Source organism: Thalassophryne amazonica, chromosome 15, assembly GCF_902500255.1.
Source record: "Thalassophryne amazonica chromosome 15, fThaAma1.1, whole genome shotgun sequence".
NCBI classification, from domain to species: Eukaryota; Metazoa; Chordata; class Actinopteri; order Batrachoidiformes; family Batrachoididae; genus Thalassophryne; species Thalassophryne amazonica.
Window position 1 is genome coordinate 80786855 of NC_047117.1, and position 21586 is coordinate 80808440.

Sequence of the window (21586 nt, forward strand, 5' to 3'; positions counted from 1 at the left end):
CTTTGTTAGATATCAGAGGAATCACGTATGGGAGCCTGTGCTGGTATTAAATCCACCATATGACAGAACTGGCTTGGGTCCTGAACCGCAACCACCCAGACAAAAAAACCAGTCCAACAACAAGTTAAATATTGGTGAGGTCTCACAGTCAGGAAAGTTAAAATGTGTTTGAGCATTTTCCAAAGAAAGAGACATGAAGTGCTTCACAATTCAAAACAAAAACTGCAGAAATTCATCTGAAACATCCTCCACTTCCTATTCATGATTTATGTCAGGAGTGCTTTTGTTCTTTGCCCTGACACTTCATCTGGGTAGTAAACCCTCCGGATATTGTTACTGTACGGTGGTAATTACTGATCTTTTAACTCTCTAATGTGTCCCGCGTCAAGACCTTACAGCACACATATTGATCTTCATTTGGCAGGTTGCGGGATTTGTGAGAGCTCAGAGCTCGATGCTTAATTCACCGACTCCCTGGTGTTGAAGTCCATTCGTTAAGTGGTGAACAGTGACACATGCCAGCTGAGTCAAACGACTTTTACCCTTTTGGAAATTACAGCTGCAGTCATAACCAGAGCCAAGGGTCACGACTTCAGCGGAGCACTGTTACTTTGTTTGTTACAAAAACTTACAACACATGTCGTGAGGCAGGAAGCATCTATGTACAGTCACAGGCTTGAAGAGCAACGTTAATGCTCTTATGACCCAGTAAGATGAAAAACAGGAAGTGAGCAAGCCGAGATAAGGTGGGGGGGGTGATGTGGTGTCTCAGCGGGGTGGACGCTTCACTTGCCGCGACACCTGAGGGTCGTTTGCCTGTGCCAAACGCCGCTAATGAAAGGGAAGCGTGAAAGCTGTGCGGCAGTTCTGGACCAGCCCTTCATTTTGCTCTGACAAGCGTGTCCACTTCCTGTGAGGTGCAGAGCGCTGCACGCACGAGCGTGAAAAGAGGTCGACAGCTCTGCAACACAGTGTCAGTAACAGGCATTTTCAGCGGCTTTAGCGTCACAGCTAACTTCAACACAAAATTTGGAAATCTTCCTGTCAGAACAATACAAAAGCTTCACAGTGAACAATTTTGAAAATGAAGTGGCACGAGTGAAGTTTATTTTGACATGTAACTATAAAAAGGTAGCCAACAGATTTCATGAACTCATCATGGACCCTGTTCTTTCTATGTGGATTACCATGTGGCAGGTGGATTGAATTATTTACTATATTACCTGGGTTTTTTTGTTATTGTTGTTATTTGTTTTTATTTGGGGGTGGGTCCGCTCCTAAAAATCGATCTGCCTTTTGCATCTGCGCATGCGTCTTAATCAAATGGATTAATGGGATTATTAACCATCAGATGATAAAGGTAAAACCTCTTAAATCATTCCAAAGTCAATTTTAATCAGAAACGAGGCTGTTTTAAGCAGAAACGAGGTGAAATTCCATGACGCTTTGAAATGACCGACACGCAGCGAACGCATCAGCTAGCAGTTGGTTTAGCCGCAGCGCTCTGGTCACTTCTGCCACCTTTTATGATGAAATAATGCTGAATTTATTTGGAAATGATTGCTGTACAAAGCTTCAGATATCTGTCGCTGAGATAGATGATGACTGGAGTGCAGTTTGAAGCAGAAACGAGGTGAAAATCAGTGAACCGCGTCATCATGGGGGACCAGTCAGTCGGCAACACCGGCAGACATGTTGAATGAATGAATGAATGAAAATGAATGAAAACTGTTTATTTCGAACATTTGATACAACAACAATTACAAGCTAGATCAGTAAAGACAACAACAAAAAAGTTCCTACTGTGTACCCAACATGTCCGAAAAGGGGTAGGGTGAAGCATCAGCTTATTTATCCCTACCCCTTCTTCCCCACAACCAGTAATACCCTTTGCCACATATACACATAAATTCCTACACACCTAAACCGATATCAATATATATATATATACATATATATACACACACATACATATACACATCAACATACACATATATACACATATACATATATACACATATATATACACAAACATAAATATACACCTACACATACCTACTTACATACAAAATACTATATATTTACAAGCCGAAGCAAACAACAAAAACACCCTAACCCTCATTACCCTTCCTCCTCCCTATACCCAGAAAAAACCATATTTTTGTACCGCTGTTTGAACTGGTTCATGCTTGGACATTGCTTGAGCCCCACTCCCAATCTGTTCCACATCCTCACCCCACAGACAGAAATACAGAAACCTTTTAATGTTGTTCGTGCCCACTGATGCTTTAAATTAAATTTCCCCCTCAGACTGTAATCCCCTGATCTGTTAAAAAACATATTTTTAATATTTGCTGGAAGTAAATTGTTTATTGCTTTATACACAATTTGTACTGTTTGAAAATGAACCAAGTCTGTGAATTTTAAGAATTTGGATTGTAAAAATAGTGGATTTGTATGATCTCTATAGCCAGTATTATGAATAATTCTTATAGCTCTTTTCTGCATTACTGATAGTGATTGTGTTGTACCTTTATAAGTATTACCCCATACCTCTGCACAGTACTGTAAATATGGTAAAACCAGTGAGCAGTAAAGAATGCGGAGTGAGTTGTGGTCCAGAATATGTTTCGCTTTGTTTAGAACTGAAATGCTTCTTGACAGTTTACTTTGTATATGTTTTATATGAGTCTTCCAGTTTATCTTATCATCTATTATCACCCCCAGAAACTTATTTTCATGTACCCTTTCAATATCTACCCCCTCGACTTGTAACTGAACCTGTATATCTGTATTACAATAGCCAAATAACATGTATTTTGTTTTACTTAAGTTTAATGATAATTTATTTCTGTCAAACCATATTTTCAATTTTCCCATTTCTATACTGATCCTCCTCAGTAACTCCTGCAAATCCCCCCCTGAACAAAAAATGCTTGTGTCATCTGCAAATAATACTAATTTTAATATTTTGGAAACATTGACAATATCATTTATATAAATTAGAAACAGTTTTGGACCCAATACTGACCCCTGTGGGACGCCACAAGCATTGTCCAAGCATGATGATGTATATTCCCCCAACTTCACAAACTGTTTTCTGTTACTTAAGTAGCTTCTCACCCAGTGCAACACCAACCCCCTAATCCCATACTGTTCAAGTTTATTGATTAATATGTCATGATTAATTGTATCAAAAGCCTTTTTAAGATCTATAAATATTCCAACTGAATGTAATTTGTGGTCTATGGCGTTTGTAATCTCCTCAACTGATTCTATTAATGCAAGTGATGTTGAACTATGTGCTCTGAATCCATATTGACTATCAGTAAGTAATTTATGTTTATTTATGAATTTGTCTAATCTATTATTGAATAACTTTTCTAATAATTTGGAAAATTGTGGAAGCAAAGAAACAGGTCTATAATTTGTGAAGTGGTGTCTATCCCCAGTCTTATACAGCGGCACAACCTTAGCTATTTTCATTTGATTGGGAAATTTACCGGTTTGAAATGATAAGTTACAGATGTATGTTAATGGTTCTACAATCCATTCAATGACCTGTTTTACCACCACCATATCAATTTCATTTAAATCGGTAGATGTTTTATATTTACAATTATTCACAATGTCTATAATTTCATTTCCATCCACTGCTGTGAGGAACATTGAACAGGGATTTCTTTCTATGAGATTATTATCCAAATCCTCAGGTTGGGAATCTGGAATTTTTTCTGCCAAGCTTGGTCCAATATTTACAAAAAAATTATTAAAACCGTTGACTACCTCATCCTTATTTTCCTTCTTGACATTATTATCAATGAAATACTGAGGGTAACTCTGTTTTTTATTACCATTTTTGATAATGCTATTTAATATATCCCATATTCCTTTAATATTGTTTTTGTTATTATATAATATGTTACTATAATATTCCTTCCTACATACCTGTATAATATTAGTTAATCTATTTTTGTATTTCCTATATCTATTTTCTGCCTCTTTAGTCTTTAGTTTTATGAATTCTCTATACAGTGTATTTTTCTTATTACATGCATTTCGTAACCCTTTCGTCATCCATGGTCGAGCTTGGATTTTTTGTTTTCTGTAGTCTTGTTTAATTGGACAATTTTTATCATATAATGATGTAAATATTTGTAAAAAAGTTTCATATGCACTATCAACATCACTTTCACTGTATACCTTTTCCCAGTTTTGCTCCTGTAAATCCTTCTTTAGTGTGTTCATGTTTTCCTCTGTCCGCACTCGCCTGTATTTTATTTCTCCTCTGGCTGATTCCGCCGATGGTTTCTATTATAAACGATGAAAACTGGTAGATGATCACTAATGTCATTGATTAATAATCCACTCACAGTGTTATTCTCAATATCATTGCTGAATATATTATCAATTAAGGTGGCACTATGGGATGTAATTCTGCTTGGCCTGGTGATTTTTGGATATAAACTCATACTGTACATTATACTGATAAATTCATCTGTTATTTTATGCTTATTTGGATTGAGCAGATCAATATTTAAGTCACCACAAATGAACACAGTTTTTTGATTAGTTTTTGAGAACATTTTTCCCATACAGTCAGTGAATGTTTCAATACTAGATCCTGGTGCTCTATATATACAGCTGACCAATACATTTTTGCTTTTTTCTTCACATATTTCAATAGTTATACATTCTAATAAGTTATCAATCACAGTTGTCATATTGTCTACTATTTTATAATCCATGTTCTTATCCACATACACAGCCACTCCTCCTCCACTCTTATTCTTTCTGTTTACACAATTAAATTCATATCCATCCAGTTCAAAATCCATTCCTTTATCTTCATTGATCCATGTTTCTGATATAGCAATTATGTTAAATATTTTTTTAAACTGACTTAAATATTCTTTAATGTTGTTAAAGTTTGCATATAGACTTCTACTGTTGAAATGGATTATTGATAATTTGTTATCCGTTTTAATGATCCGATTAAAACTGTTCATCTGTATAATAGCAACAACTGTCATTGATATTTGAGAAGAAATTATTGTCTGGGTCTATATCGTGCTCCAAGTCCAGTACATTGTGGTCTGTGTATTTAAATGTTCTCAGTTCTACTTTTCCATGATCAGCAATCCTTTGAGTTATATCCTTCTTGTCTCCAGATGTAGATGAATAGGTAGTAGATGAATAGGTTCCTCTGGTCTGTGTCATGGTGTTGTGATGTGTTTGTGTCCTCATACCTTATTGGTCATATCTGTCCAGATCCTCGCTTTAAGAAACACTATTGTTCATATTTGTCCAGCTCCTCGATGTTCCTTATTGCCATGACTTTTGCTTGTTCTGGTGATCCGTTCAGTTTGATGAATATTTTACAGTTTGAAGTCCATGTGTGCTGGATTTTTCCCTGTTTCTTCAAGAAGCGTGCTTTCCTGGCGATGTCGGCATTCCGTTTGGTGAGATGTTCATTGATGAATACGTTTGTCCCTTTCAGTTTTCTTCCTTGTTTAACAGTGCTGTTTTGTGTTTTCTGTTGATGAATCTCATGATGACGGTTCGTTTATCACCGTCATTTCTCCGGGGCAGAGGGTGGCACGCTTCAATGTTATTTAAATCCATTTCTATACCTTTAGATAGGAGGAAATCAGCAACCTGTTTTTCCACAGAGCTGACCTCCTGTTCACTGGGCTCCCCTCCGCTCTCATCTGTTACCGCCCGTGCGTAGGACCGTGGTTTGATGTGAAGACCTGTGATGATGACGTCGTTGATTCTGGTGTACTGCTCCAATTCAGCCACTCTATTTTCCAGCTGCACCAGATGCCGGTCTTTCTCGGCATTCTGGAGCCGTAATGCCTTCACCTCCTCCACCAGATCCATGATTGATTTCTGTTGCTGCTTCACAACAGAAATCTCCTCTGATAAAAAGTCCAGAGATTTTTTAATATCGTCACCTTCCTCCGCTGTCAGAACCTTCTTAGGCCCCATGGTCGGCTTATGAGCAGCTTGTCGATCGCCGATGTTAACAGCCTGTGTTGTTTATCACCGGGATGGATCTGCACTGCGCTGGTGCCGCGCGGCCTCGGTGTTTCCGCGCTGATGGATCCGCGGTGGCTGCACGAGGCCTCGGGGAAGCGGCACTCGTGACGCGCGGCTCTAATGACGCAGCGCGCGGCCTCAGTGAATTCACCACGTTGGGCCTCGGACGTTGTTGCTGTCCAGTCGCGGGGCTAAGTTGCCGGTTGAGGTGGTATTCCCACTGTCCGGGTTGGCAAACACCGGCGTGGCAGATGGCAACTACAAACACCACCTCTGAAAACTCAGGTACAAACTTTTTGCAGCTCACTCTGACGACACGCAGCTCTGACTGACTGTTTATTAAGTATAAACAGGATTAGATGGTAGACAAGCGCCGTTGTTCCAGGAGATCTTCCCAAACTGTTGGCTGTGCCGTTCTTGCAAGAGGCTTCGGTTGCATTGCGATGGTTGAATTGATAAGAGAATATTACGTTCAGATCCATTAACATTGCAACATTACTTCAGTCAGGAGGGAATAATTATTGATATATTTTAAAGTGATCTCAGGGCCTTTGTGTTCTCCACATTAATGAGCTCATTTGCAATATTCCTTAATATTCCGAGAACGTACCCGCACACAAAGGTTATGAAAGTGAAGAACTACAAAAGGTACAAATTTGTTGCATCTCATTGCTTTCTGCTTTTGGAATGTAATTCTCTTTATAATTTTTCTCACTGTGTTTTTTTTTCTCCTCCTCTCTTTTGGCTATACTTGACTATCTTAATAGCATAATAACTAATGATTAATTTACAGCCCACTTTTCGTAGCACTGCCTGTTTTTGCAGTTTTTCCATCGGTACAAATCATTTCCCGAAATTCTTAACAAAAGCCGTCACTCTGCTCGGGTGAATGTGATCACCCTCCACTGTGAGTAGAAATCAATGACGGACTCACCCTTGCAAGTTCTCTAATCAGAGTTGCTGATTATTGCTTCCACGATCAATATATTTTATCCATTAACCACACGGTCAATCATCAGCTTTTCTAATCACATCCTCACTTGTGGTTGAAAGAACCAAATAAACGAAATTGTCATGACCAGGATCAGTAGATCGTGGATCAGCCAGTTGACCTTTAATCTTAATAAAATATTGTTGAATCTGTCAGTCATTCTTTATGAAGTTGGCTGTTGAGTTAAAGTTCCTGGGAAGTTCTAAACATAATGAGGACCAAACATTTAGTAGCCTTTACTGGTGGTATAGGTAGCATCATGGGAAACGCCTGTATGGTTTGTCATTCAGCACTCCCCCATCCAAAAGCAGTTGCAAAGCTTAATTAGTCTGTGAAACAAAGAAATTGTCTGTATTGGACATTTATTCCTCCATAAAGAAGAAAAGATAATGCCATTAATTTGTGTTATTCTTGACAGGCTCGAGTCAAATAATTTTATTCATTCAATGATTTACCGCAGAAGAACCCCTTCCACGGTATGACTCAGATCGGCACGTGCCTTCTACTGCTGTAAACATTTAAGATGACTAATGACCAAAACAGCCAGACTTTCAAAGGTGTTGTACGTGTTTGTCTGTGGAGGAAGAGACATCTCTAAGTATATCCTGCTTTTATTTTGGTGACAGAAACGGAAAAGGAAGCAGAGGTTCAGGGAGGTTGGAGTGGAAGGACCTTGGATTGAACAAGACCTGTTTAGAGAGACAACAAGGTCATGTCTTGAAAGGTTGACAGTGTAAATTTGAAAGTTAACAAACGAGCCAAAAATGCCATTGTCAAAGTGGCCTGAGAGGTGTCAATACCCATCTCACTGAGCGTCTGTGTCATTGTGATGCATTCAGAAAGGATGTCATTGGACCAAATATGATTCATACAGGAAATGACCCAAAAAAGGAAATTGTGAGCTTGTGTAGATAGTTTAAACATCTGTAATAATGCTTGTTTTAATGTTTCATTTTGCAAACTCAGGAGGACTGTAAAGAGTATTTGCAGTGTTTTCCAAAGTATAAATCACACTGGAGAACAAGTTACACCTTTTTTGTGTTATCAGCTCTTTAATTTGGGTTTGTTTGTGTTTTTTGTATTGTACTTTGGGGAGGTGATGGTCTTGAAACAAGAGGATACTTGGTTGAAAACCCCCCCCTAGACCAGACAATCCCTATAGGGCAGCGGTATTCAACTCGTACCAGACAGGGCTGCTGAGAGGGTGCAGGTTTTCTTTGCAACTACCCACTCCACCGAGTGATCTCACTCACTTTGAGCAGATGGATCAGTTAATCGGGGAAATAATTTTCACTGGTTAATCATCAAAAAAAAAAAAAAAAATGAGTTAATAGAAGTTTCAGAAAATGCCCAATTTTGAATATCAATCCTTACCACAGCATGACTCTTCTAAGCTAGTTTTGTGTTGACTTTTTAAATACTTTATTATGAAAAGCTGACGTTTTTAATGCAGATTGAACCACACAGCTGTTCCATTTCTCTGTTGGACTATTACAGGAAAATAAAACTGAAATTTTTGTTAACATTGTTGCTGTGCCGCTGCACCTGCAAGCATGTGGTTGAATTTAGTCGGCATCAAAGTTTCCTTTTAGTCAGTTGGTGCCTCCCCGCCCCACACAAACACACACACACAGACATTTTGTGTGGAAATTTTTTGAATATGCATAAAAAACCCACACAGATGAAAAAAAATTTGAGATGTGCTGAAAACAGAGGGCTTTGGAGACGCAACAAAATAGGAACAGCACAATATAAAAACTGATGCGAGTCCCATTTCTTTTATCACTACAGATCTCCCAATTCCCATCAAGCTGTGCGTCATCTTTAGAGTCCAGCTGTTTCAAATTAGGAAGTGATCTGACGGTTGACCTGCCGCGTTGAGAATGAGGGATTTTAGCTTTAATGCTGGGCTCTCCCACTGGACTTATGCTCCTCAAGGATGGCGAATTAAAATAAATAAATAAATAAATAAATGCAAATGAAATCTGTGGCCACTGACTTCCAACAAAACAGAATCCTGCATTTCTCAAAGAAGTCAAATATAAAGTTGAAACAGTGCAGCAAACAAATATGTCTGACAAAGAGTTCAGACATAAGTACGTATATGGACTTCAATTTGTGTCAACTCTGCCATAGTTTTAATCAAATTCAGTGAATTCTGAATTTGCAGCCAGAATCAGCAGCCAGACGGTGTCCAAAGTGCATTACAGTAAAATCACAGAACAAGAATTCACAAAAATAAAACATACAATAGAGTTAAAGAGGCACATAAAAAAACTAAACATGTCACAACACCACTCGGTATTAAGAGCCACTTTAAATAAATAAGTCTTGAGCTTTGATTTTAAAAAGTGCTCAGTCAGAAATAGTGCACAAATCAGGAGGTATTTTGTTCTACAGTCTGGTTCTGCAAAAGCACCATCACCCCAGAGTTTGTATTCTGACCTTAAAACATCTAAGTACAGTTGACCAGACGGCCGTAATGCCCTAATGTAAGTGCGGAGAGTTAAAATTTCAGTCAAGTAGGATGGTGCAAGACCAAAAATAGCCCCTTGGATTTGCCAGATGTGAATTCTCTGAGCCCGCAAGTGACTTCCACTCCTGTCTCCAGGCCGAAACACCGGACTTTAGTGATAGGGGATTCTATCACCCGCAAAGTCAGGTTACAGACGCCAGCTGACGTTAAATGTATTCCTGGGGCCAGAGCTCCCAACATTGCATCTCATCTTAGGGTGCTGACGCTGCAGAAGGGCAGACAGACGAAGGAACATGACATGAGATATAGTCACATAGTTATTCACGTTGGCACCATTGATATCAGGATGAAGCACTCAGAGGTCACAAAAAGGGACAGAGAGGACTTGTGACATTGCCAGAAAGATGTGTCAGCATCAATTAATAGTCTCTGGTCCCCTCCCCTCCCGGGGTACTGATAAGGCGTTTAGCAGACTGACATCGTTAAATAGGTGGCTGGCGCAGTTTTGTAGACAGCAAGGCTTTAGCTTCATTGATAACTGGCCTTCGTTCTGGGGCCGCCGTGGCTTGCTGATGTCGGACGGCCTCCACCCTACTGGGGAAGGTGCCGTCATCTTGTCTGCAAACATAGATAGAGCTCTACAGGGAGGGTAACATTAGGAATCTACAGCAGGCCACGGATCAGGTGATTAGAGACCCTGCAAGGCTTATGACAAATGTGGGTGTGGAATCCATTATCTTAGTGGGGAATTTAGAGCAGAACATCCACTATGGTGATAGTGCAGTTTATTTGCCAGGGAGGGAATTTCAACAAGTTGAGACTGTGGCCTCTTCCATAGTCATGCCCATAAAAATCATAGAGGGATATGCTTTCCAAACTTAATACCCATTACTATATTGGATGATGTTGAAATTGAGGATGGCCCAGTGGTTGTTCCATTAACAGCATAGATTTTGTGTCTGCTACCTACAACGCGCATGGAATGTCTTAAACCTAAACCTACTTCTAGGCATCTTATATACGAGGTCTGTTAGAAAAGTATTGGACCTTTTTATTTTTTGCAAAAACTATATGGATTTGAATCATGTGCGCTTGCATCAGCCACGCTTGAACCTTCGTGCTCATGCGTGAGTTTTTTCACGCCTGTCGGTTGCGTCATTCGCCTGTGGGCAGGCTTTGAGTGAGCAATGGTCCACCCCTCTCGTCGGATTTTCATTGTCAGGAAAATGTCTGAATGGCTGGAGCAGCACTGCATCAAATTTTTCAAGAAACTGTGTGAGACAGCCAGGTGGAAACCATTCGGAAAATTCAGATGGCTTTCGGTGAAAATCCTATGGGCATCACACAGAAGGAGCATTACAACCGGATTAAAGACGAAGCCGCAATGGCGTTAGGTCTTCCACCATTCAGAAGATTCAGACGGCTTTCCTTTGGCTTTTTAATCGAGTGAGTATCCGAGAAATTGTGGAGAGCTCTGCATGTCACAACATGTCCCGTGAGACTTCCAACCCGGACTTGCTTTTGTTCTCCGCCATTGCGGCTTCTTCCCGACGCGTGAATACCTCCGTACCTCTTTCATTACAAAATCTCCTTTAACAGTGGAATCTGACGAAAAATGGCTGATGTCCACCTTTTCTGCCATTTCTCTGGTAGTCACACAACGTCCCGGATCAACACAGCCTTCACTTTGGAAATGATCTGGTGCCCTCAGCCGCTGTGGGCCGTCTTTAATCCGGTTGTAATGCTCCTTAATCTGTGTGATGCCCATAGGATTTTCACCGAAAGCTATCTGAATTTTCTGAATGGTTTCCACCTGGCTGTCTCACACAGTTTCTTGAAAAATTTGATGCAGCGCTGCTCCAGCCATTCAGACATTTTCCTGACAATGAAAATCCAACGAGAGGGGTGGACTAGTGCTCACTCAAAGCCTGCCCACAGGCGAATGACGCAACCGACAGGCGTGAAAAAACACGCATGCGCACGAAGGTTCAAGCTTGGCTGATGCAAGCGCACGATTCAAATCCTCATAGTTTTTGCAAAAAATAAAAAAGTCCTATACTTTTCTAACAGACCTCGTATGCTACTCTGGTACCACCCCTAAACCCAAACAGTTCAATTGTCACCCCCACTGAGGTCCTTAGACTGGGTCTCATTAACATAAGATCACTGTCCTCAAAATCATTGTTGATCAATGATCTAATTATTGATCATCACTTAGATATGATTGGGCTATGTGAAACCTGGCTTAAACCTACAGCTGTCCTCCCTTTAAATGAGGCCCGCCCACCAGCTTATACATTTAGTCACATCCCTCGTGATGCAAAGCAAGGCGGGGGTGTTGCTCTTATTTATAAATCTCGGTTTAGCTTATTAGCTGTTGGGGGTTACAAATATCACTCGTTTGAGCATCTGATTCTCCGCACTGCTCAGGATATTACACATTGCCAAGGTCAGAAGAATAAAAATCAGTTGTATTACGTTGTCACTGTATATAGGCCTCCTGGCCCATATTCTGAATTCTTAGATGAATTTGGTGCGTTCATCTCTAACTTGTCAACTAGTGTAGATAACATTCTGATCATTGGTGACTTTAACATTCATATAAATAAGCCTTCTGATCCCCTCTGCAAATCATTTATGTAAATTGTGGATGCATTAGGATTTCGTCAATGCATTTGGGATTCGACGCACATTAGTGGAAATACCCTGGATCTGGTTCTCGCACATGGTATTGCTGTCATGAATATTGACATCATGCTTCTTACATCAGTGGTGTCTGATCACTCACTTATTAAGTTTACAGTTTCGCTGCCATGTTTAGTGGAACACCAACCTTATATATCATTACGGCGATGCATCAACTCCTCAACTAAGACTGAACTCGAAGCTAAACTGCCTGATGTCTTAGCTTCACATTTGACAAATACCCAGTCAGTAGACAGACTTGTGGATAGTTTAAACTCAGTGCTCAAAACTACACTCGACATGATTGCACCACCTGTGTTAAAACCGCGCTCCCCCAAATCACAGTCACCTTGGTTCAGTGATTATCTGCGTGACCTCCAACATAAAGCAAGAGGTCTAGAAAGGAAATGGCGTCGTTCAAAATAGAAGTATTTCACCTTGCGTGGCGTGATGCTATCTTAGAATATAAGCATGCAGTACTGGCTACAAAGCGGACTTACTACTCTGATTTGATCAACAAAAACAAGCATAACTCAAAGTTCTTGTTCGACACGGTGGCAACACTTATGCATGGACAACCACCTGTAGTTCGCTCTCCTTTTACAACACAAGATTTCGTGGATTACTTTGGGAAGAAAATAGAAGACATCAGATTAAACATATCCCGGCATGCCTTAACCCAGCCACTACACCCTGCTATTGAGGTGGGCGCCACTACTGAGGTATTACCTATATTTACAGAATTTGATAGTATCTCACTAGGCATGCTGGCAAAACTTGTAATGTCAACAAAAAGCACAGCCTGTTTATTTGATCCTATACCAACAAAACTGTTTAAGGACCTGTGGCCCACTCTTGGGCCAACTGTGCTGGAAATTATTAATCTTTCTTTAACTTCTGGATCTGTTCCTAAATGTTTCAAATCTGCAGTGATTAACCATTACTTAAAAAATCTAATATTGACCCTAGTGTATTGACAAACTATCGGCCGATATAAAATCTATCATTTTTCTCTAAAATTCTGGAAAAAGTGGTGTCACGGCAGCTCGTAGACTATCTTACTGAGAATAATCTCTTTGAGCCACTGCAGTCTGCTTTTAGAAAATATCATTCCACAGCGATGGCTCTCACTAAAGTGGTGAATGATCTTCTGCTTACAATGGATTCAGACACCACTATGGTTCTGTTGCTGTTAGATCTCAGTGCTGCATTTGATACAGTGGATCATCATATTCTACTTGATAGGCTGGAAAATCATTTTGGGATTACTGGGAGTGCACTTGCATGGCTGACGTCATACTTGACCAGTCGTTCTCACTGTTTTGTACAGTAACACTACCTCTAACTTTAGTGACATGAAATTTGGGGTTCCACAGGGGTCTGTCTTAGGCCCCCTGCTTTTCTCCCTTTATATAGCACCCCTTGGGCACATATTGCGGCATTTTGGGATTACCTTTCACTGCTATGCAGATGATACTCAGTTATACATGCTGATAACTGCTGGTAATCTCATTCACATAAAATCCTTAGAAGATTGCCTTGCAGCAGTGAGAAGTTGGATGTCTAGAAACTTCCTACTTTTAACTCTGATAAGACTGAAATGATGGTTCCTGGTCCAGTGAGACATCGGCATCAATTTGACCAGTTAACGCTCAGCCTCGGCTCATGTGTCATACATCACACTGACAAAGTGAGGAACCTTGGGGTAATTTTTGATCCTTCGTTGTCCTTTGGCCTCCACATTAGAAATATTACTAGGACTGCTTTCTTCCACCTGTGAAATATAGCGAAGGTTCGTCCCATCCTGTCTATGGCTGATGCTGAGACCCTAATCCATGCATTTATCTCTTCTAGATTGGACTACTGCAATGTTCTATTTTCTGGTTTACCGCAGTCTAACATTAGGGGTCTCCAATTGGTTCAAAATGCTGCAGCCAGACTTTTGAAACGAAGCAGAAAGTTCGACCACATTACACCCATTTTGGCATCCCTTCACTGGCTTCCTGTCCCAGTGAAATCACATTTTAAGGTTCTGCTAGTAACCTATAAAATTATTCATGGACTGGCACCTCCCTACCTAGCTGACCTAATTAAACCTTATGTACCGGCCCGAGCTTTACGTTCTCAGGGTGCAGGACTACTTTGTGTCCCTAGGGTGAATAAGAATTCTGCGGGTCACAGAGCTTTCTCTTATTGTGCCCCTGTTCTGTGGAATGATCTCCCTGCATCAGTAAAACAGTCAGATTCTGTGGAGACTTTCAAGTCCAGACTTAAGACGCACTTATTTTCCCTTTCATATGGCTAGCATACTGGTACAGTTTTGTTTTACACTTTTTGCTCTTTTAATTCATTTATTAGTAATTGGAGCGGGCTGCGGCCTCAACTTTACCTAAATTCTGGGGTCTTTTAGTGAAGTTTAGGGCTAGTGGCCGGCGATCACCTTAGTATTACTCTGTTTTTCTTGTTGTTTAATGCTGGCAAGTTATACAGTATTTTTTGTCTTTCTGATGCCCGATTCTGTTTTTTCTCTCTGTTTATGGTGCAGCTCCATCCAGACATAGGAGTTGTATTTGTGTTGGCGCCAATAGCATTTCTTGTATATTCGTCCGTGAATTGTTGTGTGAATTGTTCTGTAATCTATGTTTGTAGCATGGCCCAAGCAGAGGGTCACCCCTTTGAGTCTGGTCTGCTTGAGGTTTCTTCCTCAGAGGGAGTTTTCCCTTACCACTTTTGCTCTGGGGGTTGGTAAGTTTAGACCTTACCTGTGTGAAGCGCTTTGAGGCAACTCTGTTGTGATTAGGCGCTATATAAATGAAAATAAATTGAAATTGACAGTAGTGAGACCAGCTATGCTGTACAGATTAGAGACGGTGGCACTAACAAAAGGACAGGAGGCAGAGCTGAAGATGTTGAGATTCTCTTTGGGAGTGACGAGAATGGACACGATTAGGAATGAACATATCAGTGGGACAACTCAGGTGGGACGGTTTGGAGACAAAGTCAGAGAGGCGAGATTGAGATGGTTTGGACATGTGCAGAGGAGGGACACAGGGTATATAGGGAGAAGGATGCTGAGGATGGAGCCACCAGCCAGCAGGAGAAGAGGGAGGCCAAAGAGGAGGTTTATGGATGTGCTAAGGGAGGACATGCAGGTGGTTGGTGTGACAGAGGAAGATACAGAGGACAGGGTGAGATGGAAATGATTGATCTGCTGTGGCGACCACTAACGGGAACAGTCAAAAGAAAAAGAAGAATATCAGGATCCACATGTGCATCCTAGATCATGTTTTACTTTGGTAACAAGATGGCACATTTGTTATTTCAAAATACTAATAAAACTCTTGATTAAGCCTTTGGCCATTCAAAACCATGAACGAAAATCAAGTGAAATTTCATGCAGATTTGCAGCAGTGTTGCCAATACAATTGCTAAATTATAACAGACACAGCTTCGAATATGCAATAATGTTAATCCCAATGCAAAATTCCAACATTTAGCCTTGGCGGAAATATGCTCTTTCATGTTGTCATTGACAGATCACTGGACAAGTGGTAATTTTTTGCCATTGCTGATTGTTTGTAGCCCACTTCTTTCGTCACATGAAAACTGTGTGTGTGGTTTATTTTGCCATGCATTTAAAAGGTGTTCTCATCCAACTATGACAGAATTTATCACAGGTTTTTACACAAGCTGATCAAACAAGCACAGTTACCCCTGCATTTTATTTGTCTGGATTATCTCTCAGTAATGTGATTACATCAAAAACAGACAGAAGAGACAAGCTGGGAGGATTGAACGTTGAGGGAGTTATGTTGGCGAGACCTTGTGTCCTGTGAAGTGGAAATAGGACACCCATCCAGTGACCCACTTCACATGTACGATAGATTCCATTAAAATGTCAGCACACTCAAGTGAAGCATCTCACCACCCACATCCTCATGCACTGCAGCTGCCACGCGCTTCTCTCCTCTTCGTCATCTCAGCTCGTCTCTTCTGTCCATTAACTTCATCTGGTTGTCTCTAGCCCACTTTGTGTGCTCCACACAATGAGTGACGCACAAACAGTTTGACATTTACAGTATAATAAACTATAAAGGGCAGTGTGTTGTGATAGGTTTGTGTTCTGTTGTATATCTTTTCTGTGCATGCTCCTTAACCTCAACTGACATTTATTGAATTTGAATTGAATTTATTTATTTTGGCACACAAACTCGACAATAACAAAAACTGATACACAAGACAATTCCACAATGACGTGTGACCAAAAAGGGGGTTATCAGAAGCAAAGCTTAATTTTTACAAAGAGATTGCAGAGTGGTTGTTCCGGAATTGCAAAACATGCAGGTGTAAATTCCAGACAAGCCCCAAAGATAGTTACCTCCCCATACAAATGTATCGATAAACATATACTGTATTTGGGTGACTGTAGGTCAAGCCAAGAGCGGGTTGTCCACCCCAGAGGACTGACAGTGGAAAACCCCGGCTTCAGAATGTTAAAGTCTTACCACATCATTTTTCCATTTTCCTGCAAAACCAGCTGATTTTCATTACTTCAAGTTTTCAGGCAGGTAGAAAGTGAAGTTTCCCATTTTAGGTGCACAGGTAGAAACAATACATGGTCAAACTTTTAATTTCTGAAGCAGATGTTTTACATTACGATACGATATACTTTATTGTCCCCGAAGGAAAATTTGTCTTGGACTTCTAGTGCTTTGCAAACATTCCTGTCAACAAACAGTACACTGCTTGCATGCCATTGGAACATTCGTCAGCATGTTGCACATTCCCATAATATAATATACCATTAAAACAGCATAATAAGACAATAAAAACCAGACTAAAACAGATAAGTTAAAGCACACACCTTGTACACATACACGCACACTTTTAAAGGGTGTTTTAAGCAAAACAAGGTATCTTAAATTATTTTTTGTCCAAATTCCAGATACAAATTTAGAAAGGGTTAATTTTAGGAAGAACATCAGGCTGGAACATCAACCAAAACCATAAATAACGGATTATGATTTAGACAGCATACAATTGCAGTGTGGTAGGTTTTTTACTCCAAATGATGCATTTGTTTGTGTTACAAAATAACTTTTTATGAGGATGGGAGTTCTTGGCCGTACCGTCATCCCTGATCATGTGATGTGCATTTGAGAAAGTAGTATTTCAAGGTTTGTTCTTATTTGCAAACTGGATCAACATGGCAACTACCTGCTCTGTGTACACATATTAAATAACATCACAAAGCAATTAAAGATAACTCAGCTGCTAAAAATGGGCTTTTGAGGGACCAAGCAACTAGATAAAGCACCCAAGCCTTTTTCTTTCAAATAAATAAAAGACCTATGGAACAAAGCAAACCAGACATCACAGAGCAGACAAACATACAACCAAACAGAACAAATCTAATGAGGGATTTATATGAAGACAGATCAAACTATTCAAACACATGAGGGGAAACACAACACAATGACAGCACGGAAGAATAACCCACAAGTACTGAAAACATGCTTGTTTGTGGTTTGAAATTGTGACATTGTGCAACACAAGTCAAAGTGCCCCCCCCCCCCCCCCCAAAAAAAAAACAATAACAACTTTTCAAGAAGACAATATAATCTTTTTAAAATCCTTTCATCCCCCGTGATCATACTGGCACTTGGTCTGGTCCAGTTGGGGTCCTTGTGATTTAACCCAGCTGCTGCAGTCAGCTCATCTTTTGCCTGATCAAAACCACTTCCTCCACAACCACAACAGCTTTGTGTGTATGTGAGCAAGAAAGCAACACAACAGCTAATGAGGTTTCATGATGAGAAATACGTTGTTTCTGTGTTTCCAGTGAACTCACAAAAGGGATCCCCACTCCCCCAGGGGTATTTTAGTAACCTTCAAGACGAGTTTGGCATCAAGACCATTTTCTGTCATTGATACTTTCTACCATCACTCACTCAGTTGCAATAAATAATTGGCCGGTGTTGACTTCAAATTGCTTTTGAACTGTTTCTCTCTCGTCTGATCAAAACACATGAACTGCACATTTGTCCTGATAACCCTTGAGAACTAGAGTTTGTTTGCAATTACATTAACGGCCACCCATCTTGTGTAAGAGCAGCATTTCATCAGTGAAACAATAACATAAACTGTTTGCAGTGTTCTTTCTTCAAGTCTACTTCTGACTGTGGCTCTTTTAGCCTGTGAGCAAGACTTTTTATTATTAAGAAAAAGTCCCTTTGGCTGCTCCCTTGTTTTCACTCGGGGTCACTTCAGCAAATCCGAGGTGGATCTGTTTGTTGAATCGACACACGTTTTAATGCCGGATGCCCTTTCTGGGTTGACGCAACTCCACATTACATGGAGAAATGTGGCAAGGGTGGGGTTTGAACTGGGAAGTTTCTGCACTGAAACCAAGTGCACTAACCACTTGGCCACCACCCCTGCCACGTTTTTACTATCATTTTTACCAGAGGCCATCAAATATGTGAAGGCTTTTCGTTTGTCCATCTGTCCGTCTGTCTGTGTTCAGCATAACTCCAGTCCTTTTACTGCCAGACTCTTAAAATTCACAGGGAATGTTCTTGGGATACAGACCTTGGACAAGTTCAAAGATGGCTAAGCTTGATGTATTTCAAGAGGTTAAAATGTCACATTCTGTTTCAGTCTGATCCATTTTGTTTTTGAGTGATAGTGGAGTAGAGTTGCACCCTGACGTCAGTCTCTGGTCCCTTCAAAACCACTTAATTTTGTGTCTTTATATACATGTTTCTCATATTATGCAAAAGATGGTGAGAAATAAACACCTCTAAAACTGAAAACAGTTTTTGGAACCTAATAACATCTCTGAACTTATTTACAAGACATTTTGCCAAGGTTAGCACAGTGATGTCACTTCCTGATGTAGCTACTTGCTAACAGCTTTGTTTCTGGTATATTACGTAAAAGGTAGCGAGAAATAAACACTTCTAAAACTGAAAATGGTTTTTCGAAACTAATAACACCTCAGAACCTATTTGCAAGACAGTCTGCTGAGGTTAGCATGGTGATGTCACTTCCTGATGTAGCTACTTGCTAACAGCTTCATTTCTGGTATACTATGTAAAAGCTAGCGAGAAGTAAAGACTTCTAAAACTGAAAAAGCTGTTTTTGGAACCTGATAACACCTCTGGAGTCATTTACAAAACATATTGTGGACATTCACTTGCATGCTGACTTTCACTAACTCAAAGCTAACTTCCTATGGAGTTAAATTTGTCTCATTAATAACTGCAAATGCACAGAGGGTGATCTACAAATGTTCCTTGATTTGCACAACATGAACAAGTGATGATTTCAAATGTCTCTAAAAGTTGCTAGATTATGTAATGGTGTAATCATGTCTAATTTGCATTTGGTGGGAAACAGAAGGGCATCTGTTTCTCTTTAACGTGCAGTTATTTATATATTTAGGTGGTATGGGAAAGATAAGTAACTGTAAATATATATATATATATATATATATATATATATATATATATATATATAATTTTTGTTTTGTTTTGTTTTTTTGCTGTCTCTAATTATTTTACAAACTGACCAGTTTGTGTGGAAGCACTCTTTTGTCATTGACACATTAGGTTCCACGACTCTGTGTTCATTTAGACCACTTGACACAAAGATTTTTTTAGGTACCTATCAATACAGAAAATTGCAAAAACCTACAAATAGGTTTACCTTTAAAAAGTCTGTCTGCCAGCCCTCTGCTGAGTTTGTGTTAGATCAATACATCATGTACTTCTGTGTCGTCATAGTGACTGACGGACTTGGCATAGGTCGACCATTGCTTTTATGACCATAATATATTGCGTTGACGGTGGCAAAATATTTGGCCGTTTCACATTTGATGTAGTACTCCGCGCCCTAACCGCATTGCCACATAGATGCCAATAATGGTGATGTCAGCTGAGAGTGAGACAAACTAGTGCAGCAACGACAGTGCCGAAATGTGTGGATTTAAGCTACCATATGAAAGTATTTGTGGATTCTGATACAGAATTATTCAGTGTAGCTGACGAGATGGAGAAATCTGTGGGTCTGCTCACAGAATTTCCAGTTTGGCATGTAGACGCTGTTGCTACAGTAAACTTTGATGAGCCAACCACACCCTTTCACAACGATTTGGAAAGTGGCTGGTATAAACCAAATAAAAAAATAAACCGTGCAAACGATGGAATTAGATTAGAATGGGAGTAATCCCCTTGTGTCTTATGATTTGCGGACGTTAATGCTGGATTTTACGGTCACAAATTGAGTTTTACCAGTAACACGTTAGCGGAGCTGGTACAATTTGCCACCGTAATCCAGCATTAATGTCCGCAAACCATCAGACACATCAGGGTTATTCCCTAAATAAAAAGTGCATTTCAAGCATGCAAATCACTAATAATAGGCAGCACGGTGGATTAGTGGTTAGCACTGTTGCCTCACAGCAAGAAGGTCGTGGGTTCAGTTCCCACCTGGGGCCTTTCTATGTGGAGTTGCATGTTCTCCCTGTGTTTGCATGGGTTCCCTCCAGGTGCTTCGGCTTCCTTCCACATCTAAAGACATGTACGTTAGGTGAATTGGAAACATTAAATTACCCGTTAGTGTGCGTGTGAATGTATTTGTCTGTCTATATGTTGCCCTGTGATACACTGGCGTCCTGTCTAGGGTGGCCAGATGTCCTCCTTTTTGCCACAAATTGAGATGGTTTCCGGCCTTGTTATTGACAGTCAGGCTTCAGTTTTGAAATGCTTCTTTTAAAAATGCATCTTTCAAACACTCATTTCAAAACCGAAGCCTGACTGTCAGTAACAAGGCCAGAAACCATCTCAGTTTGTGGAAAAAAGGAGGACATCTGGCCACCCTCGTCCTGTTTAGGGTCTTCCCAGCATCATGCCCCATGACTGCTGGGATAGGCTCTGTGGCCCTTAATTGGAGTAAAGTGGGTATAGAAAATGGATGGATAGAAATAACTCATAATCCAATCACTGTGAGTGATGGGCAGCCTTAGTCCAGTACAAGGGGACCAACTTCAGGTCTAGAGATAAAATAATGTTGAATGGCAGTTGGAGCATTTTTAATCTTACGACCGTAATTTCATGATTAAAGAAACAAGCAAATTCCACACAGAAAGGAAGTGGGCTTTGTTGCAATTGAACCGAGGAATGCGAACACTCTTCTACCGTGCTGTTGTGGAATATGTGTGTTCAAAGACTGGGCAGCCCCAACACACACAAATACTCACTCATGCTCGCAGCATGAGGTTCCAAACCTCCAACTATACCCATATAAACAACTCTGCCCACCTCCTTTATGAAAAAACCTGTTCCTCTTAACTTTGGATGGTCCGGGTGACTGCGTGGATTGATAGAAAG

The 21586-nt window shown here is 40.3% G+C and overlaps 1 protein-coding gene across 1 annotated transcript in view; it reads left to right on the top strand.

The window, feature by feature from the left end:
- The window catches only part of neurl1aa (neuralized E3 ubiquitin protein ligase 1Aa), a 117960-nt gene that overhangs the window by 89428 nt on the left and 6946 nt on the right, over positions 1–21586 (top strand). The gene's annotated exons all lie outside the window — the stretch shown is intronic.